Source organism: Pecten maximus, unplaced genomic scaffold (genome assembly GCF_902652985.1).
Source record: "Pecten maximus unplaced genomic scaffold, xPecMax1.1, whole genome shotgun sequence".
NCBI lineage: Eukaryota > Metazoa > Mollusca > Bivalvia > Pectinida > Pectinidae > Pecten > Pecten maximus.
The window spans coordinates 54977-63294 of NW_022979594.1; the positions used below are offsets into that span (position 1 = coordinate 54977).

The 8318-nt window shown below is 33.8% G+C and overlaps 1 long non-coding RNA gene across 1 annotated transcript; it reads right to left on the bottom strand.

The window, feature by feature from the left end:
* Nucleotides 1-2399: 2399 nt before the first annotated feature.
* LOC117319016 lies at nucleotides 2400-4884 on the bottom strand. Its single transcript, XR_004530540.1, has 3 exons — nucleotides 4726-4884; nucleotides 4533-4614; nucleotides 2400-2819 (listed from the first exon to the last, which is right to left on the bottom strand). It is a non-coding gene; the product is annotated as an uncharacterized LOC117319016 (long non-coding RNA).
* Between the last annotated feature and the right edge of the window lie 3434 nt (nucleotides 4885-8318).

Genomic DNA, 8318 nt, shown 5'->3' on the forward strand with positions numbered 1-8318 from the left:
TGTCTATTCTGTATATCTCCCATCTAAAAATCTTGTCTATACTGTATGTCTCCCATCTAAGAACCTTGTCTTTACTGTATATCTCCTATCTAATACTTTGGTCCCTATTGTATATCTCCCATCTAAGAACCATCACGTCTATTCTGTATATCTCCCTTCTAATTCTTTTGTCTCTTCTGTCTATCTCCCATCTAAGACTCTTGTCTATTCTGTATAATCTCCCATCTAAGACTCTTGTCTATTCTGTATATCTCCTATCTAATACTTCTGTCCCTTCTGTGTATCTCCCATCTAAGAATCTTGTCTATTCTGTGTATCTCCCATCTAAGAACCTTGTCTATTCTGTATATCTCCCATCTAAGACTCTTTTCTATTCTGTATATCTCCCATCTAAGAACCTTGTCTATTCTGTATATCTCCCATCTAAGACTCTTTTCTATTCTGTGTATCTCCCATCTAAGAACCTTGTCTATTCTGTATATCTCCCATCTAAGACTCTTGTCTATACTGTATATCTCCTATCTAATACTTTGGTCCCTATTGTATATCTCCCATCTAAGACTCTTGTCTATTCTGTATATCTCCCATCTAAGAACCTTGTCTTTACTGTATATCTCCCATCTAACACTTTTGTCTCTTCTGTCTTTCTCCAATCTAAGACTCTTTTCTATTTTGTATATCTTCCATCTAAGAACCATGTCTATTCTGTATATCTCCCATCTAAGACCCTCATCTATTCTGTGTATCTCACATCTAAGACTCTTGTCTATACTTTATATCTCTCCTCTAAGAACTTTGTCTATTCTGTATATCTTCCATCTAAGAACATTGACTATTCTGTATATCTTCCTTCTAAGAACCATGTCTATTCTGTTTATATCCCATCTAAGACTCTTGTCTATACTGTATATCTCCCATCAAAGACTCTTTTCTATTCTGTATATCTCCCATCTAAGACTCTTGTCTATACTGTATATCTCCCATCTCATAACCTTGTATATTCTGTATATCTCCCATTTCATAACGTTGTCTGTTCTGTATATCTCCCATATAAAACTCTTGTCTATTTTGTATATCTCCCATCTAAGACTCTTGTCTATTCTGTATATCTCCCATCTAAAAATCTTGTCTATACTGTATGTCTCCCAGCTAAGAACCTTGTCTATTCTGTATAATCTCCCATCTAAGACTCTTGTCTATTCTATATATCTCCCATCTAAGAACCTTGTCTTTACTGTATATCTCCTATCTAATACTTTGGTCCCTATTGTATATCTCCCATCTAAGAACCATCACGTCTATTCTGTATATCTCCCTTCTAATTCTTTTGTCTCTTCTGTCTATCTCCCATCTAAGACTCTTGTCTATTCTGTATAATCTCCCATCTAAGACTCTTGTCTATTCTGTATATCTCCTATCTAATACTTCTGTCCCTTCTGTGTATCTCCCATCTAAGAATCTTGTCTATTCTGTGTATCTCCCATCTAAGAACCTTGTCTATTCTGTATATCTCCCATCTAAGACTCTTTTCTATTCTGTATATCTCCCATCTAAGAACCTTGTCTATTCTGTATATCTCCCATCTAAGACTCTTTTCTATTCTGTGTATCTCCCATCTAAGAACCTTGTCTATTCTGTATATCTCCCATCTAAGACTCTACCCATACCAAAAAAAGGTACAAAAAAGTTATACTTTTTTAGGTACAAAAAAGTTATAACTTTTGATGCTAGATTGGAACCATGTTTAAACAGCGGTTCCAATCTAGTACTAAAAAGTTATAACTTTTGATAACTTTTCTGTACCTAAAAAAAGTTATAACTTTTATTAGGTACAAAAAAGGTATAAAAAAGGTACAAAAAAGGTATAAAAAAGTTACATTTCACACAAAAATAGGTATAATTTAGGTACTAAAAAGTTATAACTTTTTCTAGGTACTAAAAAGGTACAGAAAAGGTATGAAAAAGGTACAAAAAAGTTATAACTTTTTCTAGGTACTAAAAAGGTACCGAAAAGGTATGAAAAAGGTACAAAAAAGTTATAACTTTTTCTAGGTACTAAAAAGTTAAAAAAAAGTTATAACTTTTTCTAGGTACTATAAAGGTATGAAAAAGGTACAAAAAAGTTATAACTTTTTCTAGGTACTAAAAAGTTACAAAAAAGGTACTAAAAAGGTATGAAAAAGGTACTGAAAAGGTACAAAAAAGGTATAGAAAAGTTACAGAAAAAGTATGGAAAAGGTACAGAAAAATATAAAAAGATTTTGCTTCAGAATGTTTTTTTATCCAGAAATATACTTATTAAATACATGTCTTCTAGACCAATGAATTACTATTCATAAAACATCACGAAAATCTCCTTTCACTTTGCACATTTTCTTGAAAGACTAACAAAAGCACTATTTTTCGTCCTCATGGAAAGCTTTATTTCGAATAACAGACTCCTTCCATGGATGAACGCAGCAGTCATGTACTATTACACTGTCATACTCCTGCTCCTGTACAAGGCATTATCCACTATGTTTCTCTAGTATATATTATAACTACCGTTTAATGTAAACATAAAACCAACATGTCATCAAGAATTAAGTATTTTTACTGCATAACACAGCACTCTAACTGGACTGTTATTAATACACATTGTATTGTATACTATATAAAATGTGTTAGCTGTTTGAGGCATTGTTACACAGGAAAGAAAAAAGTCTGAAATAATGTAAATGTTCCTCTTCTGGGATCCTTTCCTTGAGATTTGACTGACAATACTGCAAGAACACTGATTTTTCCAGGAGCTGGTCAGGGTTCTTCTTGGGATTGACACTCTATAGTCCATCAAAAAGAAAAGAAAACAAAACAGTTAGTGATCTATTTACATATTGTAATGCTGGTTTCGGTGTAATAACTTAATAACTAGGACAGGCTGAGAGTTAATTGGGTTATTATAATTTATTAACTAGAACACTGAAAATTTAAAGGACCCCATCAATTTCATCATGAGGCAATAAATAATATATATCTCCCATAATCATCAAGAACCCATCTGCCTAAATCACCGAGTAATATTGGTTGGAATTATATTGAAACAAAATCTGACCTTGGCCTTTGACCAAGTGACCTTGACCTTTGATCAGTTGACTCCATGCATTATTATAATGTTTAATTCTGACCAACTTTGCTTTAGCCTTGAAACAAAATATTTAATCAGTGAAAAAACGCAAAATTTGACCTTGACCTTGTCAGTTTACACCTAGTTTAATTCCAACTAAATTTGCTTCATCATGCCAAAACAAAATATTGATGAAAAGAAAAAAAAATTACCTTGACCTTTCAATCTAATGACCTTCATGAGCTTTGACCCTGGGTTTTGACATAATTTTGTGAACTGTACCTGGCTCATTTCGTGTAAATTTGTCAATAAATTCTAGAATTATTAGACAGCAGCAAAATTAGAGGGCTGGGAGACAGAAGTAATTACTATAGGCTAACAAACACAACTTATCATGTCAAATCAAAAAGAAGATACCCCCAGAGATATCATGTAATTGTATGATTATTATATAAATATCAATTTTATATATATCATATATACAAGACTGTTCTTTAGCCTAAGAAGGAAGAGAAAAGTGATTCCCAAATAAGGAATCACTTTTCTCTTCTTCTAGATCTTATTAATTTGAAAACAGAAGCCTAAAATGTTTCTTTTGAATAAGATCCATAAATAACTTTCTGAGAAACTTCAAAATTATAAAATTCAAAATGACAGCCTGTCAGCCATCTTGCATTGCATACAAGCTAATATATTGGGGGCGGGGATGATCAACTTAAAAGGGAAACTGATGGTGAGAGTAATCAATGTGTGTTAATTCAGCAATAAAACATTTTAAATGAATTCACATAAAATAAAAGAAGAAAGATTCTTCTAAAATTTTCCAATGGTCTATGTATAATAAATAAAATGTGCTAAAATTGTATATAGATTTTACTTTGTAGATCTATTTTAAATACGTATACTTTGACAAATTTTCAATTAGGACTTTATTTTATTGGATTTCCTTGAAATTTCACGCACACAACAAGTAACAATCCCTCTCATTTCTATATATATTTAATTTACCGTAGCCGATTCCGTAGATATTAATTGCATGTTAATTACATTTAAAAAAAAATAGTGTTGTGCGTATAATTAGGAATAAAGAACAAAATGTTCATACTTACCATAAATTATGGTGCATATATTCGTCTATTTCAGTAAAAAATAGTAACAAATGTACGGGAAAACATGAAAAAAATTATCAGGTAAAATAGCTGACGAATTATTGCCTACCCCAATATATAGTGGATCGAATTTCAAGAAAATCCATTGAAAAACGAAGTATATTATATATACTTTGGGACGTTCATACCAAACGCCATAAACGAAAAACGTGTATGGCCACATATATGTGTGAATCCATTTTAAATATATCATAATATTGACCCTGAATGTGAAGGTGAAGGATTAAAAAATAATCACTTGGCAAGCAAATTAAACTTACGATTGAAAGATGCAACATTTATAAATCGGCTGTGCGTAGGGGGCGGGTGGTCCGAGGATCATGAATGCTGGTGAATTTAGTCCTGAAACATGAAGTATTTCATATGAACATATTCACTCAATGTTGTTTAATGTATGACGATCGCGAGAGCGACAAAATCTGCGATTCGAAGACAAATTAGAACATAACTTACCCTGATTTCATGTTGTCCGATAATTCAGTGTTTGCCGGTGAAAGGGGTATCATAAGTCGCCAAAAGCTAGACGAAATTTGATATTCTGTTCCCAGTTTGTCGATTGTATTCCGTGAGTGGGGAAATTAAATGTCGCCAATACTATACCGTACTGTATATATAACGTGATTTTGTTCTAGGTCTAAGCTTTGATCACGTTTCCGTAAACAAACAAAATGGCCGCCACTTGTAATACAAATCTCCCGCTAAACTGAAGGGAGCGCCGCCTGGCGGTGGGTATACATGTGTATAGTAGGGCCAAGTGAACGAAGAAGAAAAATGTCGAATAAAGTTATTAGGCCGCCTACGATATCATGAGAAATCCTATCGATATTATTACATATATATATTTTAGTTGTTGTTATATATTTTTATTTAATTATTATTATGATTACTGCAACATCGTACTCTTTCACAGTGCACATGATGGCACACATGCATAAGTGTCTGTACAGAGAAACTAACGTGTCATATGTTCTGTTATATTCTTGATACCGATAATATTGTGCACAGGTGAGATACCCAGGTAAACTGGCCAATGCAACAAATCATAGGCAGTCAGGCATGACAACGATGTAACTAATTAATTAACGCCCCAGGACACCGCTATGTCAGCAGGTGAACTGGACACTCCTCAGGTACACAGGTATTTACAAAATTCAATGAGTTCGGTACAGTAGACTGCCGCTAATTATATTCTAATTGATGCCCCGAGTATGAGGTCTTCGGTGATCAGCTTGTGTCTGACGGGGTCGGTTAACTTTTGGTGCGTGGTCCCACTTTTCGTGAGGTAGCCTACACACATGATGTGCACGTTTCAGTAACATCACTAACTAGGCTACTGTAATGCTACGAGATCAATTCTCCTGCAGATGTCCTTTGTGAATAATCTGACGATCTGGCTTATAGATATATGACCAATTGATTGTTTTGTTTAATGTGTTCACTGACAAAACATCGTGTGCGCTGTTTTCAGATTAAAATGTTTATTGCAATTTACGTCATATCGAGATCATAAAAACGCTTTACTTATACGGAGTTAAATCAAAGCGTCTGAGAGTTTGGACGATCAGAATGACACAAGTGTTACACACGTGTGTTTGTTTACCGCTGGAGTTTGTGTCCAATGCGGCATAATTGTGCATGCTACTACAAGATTAATGTCAAAAGCGCAAACATCCAGAAAATATGCGATGCACTGACAAAGACCATGCTATATTAATCCCATTGGGATGAATGAAGCTTGTTTTTTCCGGAAAATATTTTTGTGGGTGAGCGACCCATCGTCCCACGTGAAGTAAATTATATCATCATGTTCTATGTACGTACAGTTGTTGTACGTTTATGAACGTCTGTGTTGGGATATAACGAACTGCTTATCTTTTATAACAACTGAGTTTGTTCATGTCGTGACTTATCAATGCTAAGTTGTAATTATTCACGTCCTCTGAGCAATGATTGGTCCTCTGAGATAAAAAGATAAACTTTAAAAAAACTGCCCCCCCCCCCAAAAAAAAACGCATTTCAAGGGTGTGAATATTGTACTAAAAATGCAATAAATTAAAAGTGAATACCTTTTTAGCCCACCATCATCAGATGGTGGGCTATTCAAATCGCCCTGCGTCCGTGGTCCGTCCGTCCGTCCGTAAACAATTCTTGTTATCGCTATTTCTGAGAAAGTACTAAAGGGATCTTTCTCAAATTTCATATGTAGGTTCTCCTTGGTGCCTAGTTATGCATATTGCATTTTGGGACCGATCGGATTACAACATGGCCGACAGGCAGCCATCTTGGATTTTGTCAATTGAAGTTTGTTATCGCTATTTCTGAGAAAGTACTGAAGGGATCTTTCTCAAATATCATATGTAGGTTCCCCTTGGTGCCTAGTTATGCATATTACATTTTGGGACCGATCGGAAAACAACATGGCCGACAGGCAGCCATCTTGGATTTTAACAATTGAAGTTTGTTATCGCTTTTTCTGAGGAAGTACTGAAGAGATCTTTCTCAAATTTCATATGTAGGTTCCCATTGGTGCTTAGTTATGCATATCGTATTTTGGAACCGATCGGAAAGCAAGATGGCCGACAGGCAGCCATCTTGGATTTTGACAATTGAAGTTTGGTATCGAGATTTCTCAGAAAGAACTGAAGGAATCTTTCTCAATTTTCATATGTAGGTTCTCCTTAGTCCGTCGTATTGCATTTTTGGACCAATCTGAAAACATTGTCGACAGACAACCATTATAGCCAAATCTCAAATTTCATATATAAGTTTCCCTTGTTTAAAAAGCACTGGAGGGATGTTTCTCAATTTATACAGATTAGTAAGAGGAAGGGAAAAAAAGAGAAAAGATCAATCTAACATGGAACCTATTAAGATCATTCAATGGTGGGCGCCAAGATCCCTCTGGGATCTCCTGTTTAATTTTAAATCTATATGTATGTTATTTATCAAAATATTTTTGATGCCTCTCTGGAATGAAAAATTTATCTATGCATGGACAATTCAACACACATTTCGGATTCCAATCACCTGTTACCTAGCTTACCTGTCGTTGAGGTCTTCTAAAGGCGATTCGCCTCTCTGACCCATCACAAATTCCCTACAGTTCACTGATAATTGTATTTTAATCAATTGTATGTACATTATTAAATTAAGATTTCCATTTAAATGGGGATTGAGCTTATATTGATTGAATTACCTGTAATAGAATTTCACTGTCACTGTCTTGTATAATTATTTGTGATTACATTTACAGTAATTATTATGTGTCATAAGCAAACATAAGATTTATTTAGTAATCTTATGGTTGTCCAGAAAAGATACAGACAAGTTTTGCTAAAAATAATCAGTCTTTTAAGATGTTGTAAATATTTTCTAAGTCCAGAAAAGGTACAAAAAAGTTAAACCCGAAATTTTCAAAGTCCAGAAAAGGTACAAAAAAGTTATACATGCAATTTTCTAAGTCCAGCAAAGTTTTGCTAAAATTAATCAATCTTTTCAGATGTTGTAAATATTTTCTAAGTCCAGAAAAGGTACAAAAAAGGTATACCTCAAATTTTCAAAGTCCAGAAAAGGTACAAAAAAGTTATACCTCAAATTTTCAAAGTCCAGAAAAGGTACAAAAAAGTTATACCTCAAATTTTCTAAGTCCAGAAAAGTTACACAAAGTTATACCTGAAATTTTCTAAGTCCAGAAAAGGTACAAAAAAGTTATACCTGAAATTTTCTAAGTCTAGAAAGGTACAAAAAAGTTACATCTAAAATTGTCTAAGTCCAAAAAAGTTATCAAAAGTTACATTCATTAATTCTAAGTTTTCAAAAAGGTACAAAAAAGTTATAACTTTTTTGTACCTTTTGAAAAAGGTACAGAAAAGGTACTAAAAAGGTACTAAAAAGTTATAACTTTTTATACCTTTTTTTGGTATGGGTTGTCTATACTGTATATCTCCTATCTAATACTTTGGTCCCTATTGTATATCTCCCATCTAAGACTCTTGTCTATTCTGTATATCTCCCATCTAAGAACCTTGTCTTTACTGTATATCTCC